Raw genomic sequence first — 1968 nt, 5'->3', positions numbered from 1 at the left:
ATGATTGCAGCCATGAAATTAAAAGACACTCCTTGGAAGGAAAGTTATGACCAACCTAGACAGCATATTAAAAAGCAGAGACATTACTCTGTCAACAAAGGCCCATCTAGGCAAGGCTATGGTTTTTCCAGTAGTCATGTATGGATGTGAGAGTTGGACTATAAAGAAAGCTGAGCGCAGAATAATTGATGCTTTTGAACCATGGTTTTGGAGAAGACTCTTGAGAGTCCCTTGGATTGCAAGGAGATCCAACCAGTCCATCCTAAAGGAAATCAGTCCTGGGTATTCATTGGAAGGTCTGTTGTTGAAGCTGTTGAAACTCCAATATTTTGGCCACTTGATGCGAAGAGCTGACTCATTTGAAAACACCCTGATGTTGGGAAAGATTGGGGGCAGGAGGAGAAGGGGATGACAGAGGATGAGATGGTTGGATGGCATCACAGACTCAATGGACATGGGTTTGGGTGGACTCCGGGAGTTGGTGATGGACAGGGAGGCCTGGCATGCTGCAGTTCATGGGGTCGCAAATATTCGGACACGACTGAGCAACTAAACTGAGCTGAAATAAAGGATTTAGGTGAAAACATAAATTCTCCAAGTGTACTCTCTCTCACTGAGAAGTAGATTTTGCTGGTTCTTTTGGGAACCTACAACCAAGGCAAACCCTCTTGCTTTCCTCATAAATGTACTCTTGTTGTGTTGTTCAGTCACTAAGTTCAGTCTGATCTTTGTGACCCCATGGACTGCAGCACGCCAGTTTCCCCTGTCTTTCACTGTCTTCCAGAGTTTTCTCAAACTCAAATCCATTGTGTCGATGACGCCATCCAACCATCTCATCCTCTGTTGCTCCCTTCTCCTCCTACCCTCAATCTTTCCCAGCATTAGGATCTTTTCCAATGAATCGGCTCTTTGCATCAGGTGGCCAAAGTACTGGAGTTTCAGCTTCAGCATCAATCATTCCAATGAATAATCAAAGTTGATTTTCTTTAGGAATGATTGGTTTGATCTCCTTGAAGTTCAAGGGACTCTCAAGAGTTTTCTCCAGCACCACAATTCAATAGCATCAGTTCTTCAGTGCTCAGCCTTCTTTAAGGTTCAACTCTCACATCCATACATGACTACTGGAAAAATCATAACTTTGACCATATGGATCTTTGTCAGCAAAGTGATGTCTCTGCTTTTTACTGTGCTTTCTAGGCTTGTCATAGCTCTTCTTCCAAGGAGCAAGCATCTTTTAATTTCGTTTCTGCAGTCACTGTCCACAGTGATTCCAGAGATGAAGAAAATGAAATCTGTCACCGTTTCCAGTTTTTCCCCATCTATTTGCCATGAAGTGAGGGGACTGGATGCCATGATCTTAGTTTTTTGAATGTTGAGTTTTTGTTTTTTTTTTTTAAAAAGACTACAGCTTACACATACTTTATTTACTTGATTGAGATCTGTCTTATGGTACATAAAATGTTTCTGTAGTTCATCTCAGCTTTGTTCACAATGAAGTGAATTGTATCTGGGTTTTCTATGCTCAAGACTGCTCAGTTGCTGCTGCCGCCGCCATTGGTTTGTTTTCTTGCAGGATCAAGGTGGGTACTTTCGTATAAAATCTTGTTTTTAATTCCTTCTCTGGCAAGTCTTTCCTGGATTCTTAGCTTAGCATAATTATACCTACAGTGGAACCAGCATCCTAAAGTCACCACGATAAATCCTCCTACTCCAACGTCACATGATCTTCTAATTCTGCCTTCAGGTCAAGAGCCCAGTAGCATTTATGGCCCCAGAGGGGAGGGTGTGAACTGTTCTGCAGGTAGGCCATTGCCCTGGGTGGGGAGAGGGTGCTAAAAGGACTTCCCTTTCCCCGGGCTCCGGCGCAGCCGCCATGGGGACTGTCAGCCTGAATGTTGAGTTTTAAGCCTGCTTTTTTACTATCTTCTTTCATCCTCATCAAGAGGCTCTGTAGCTCCTCTTCACTTT

At 43.4% G+C, this 1968-nt stretch overlaps 1 pseudogene across 1 annotated transcript; it reads right to left on the bottom strand.

Moving 5' to 3' along the window:
* Window positions 1-1403: 1403 nt before the first annotated feature.
* LOC122422714 lies at window positions 1404-1763 on the bottom strand (annotated as a pseudogene). Its single transcript, XR_006263943.1, has one exon. The product of XR_006263943.1 is annotated as a cytochrome c oxidase assembly protein COX20, mitochondrial-like (transcript).
* Between the last annotated feature and the right edge of the window lie 205 nt (window positions 1764-1968).

This window comes from Cervus canadensis, chromosome 20 (genome assembly GCF_019320065.1).
Source record: "Cervus canadensis isolate Bull #8, Minnesota chromosome 20, ASM1932006v1, whole genome shotgun sequence".
Lineage (NCBI taxonomy): Eukaryota > Metazoa > Chordata > Mammalia > Artiodactyla > Cervidae > Cervus > Cervus canadensis.
The sequence above is the reverse complement of the archived record's forward strand: the minus strand, read 5'-3'. Positions and strand labels throughout refer to the sequence as shown.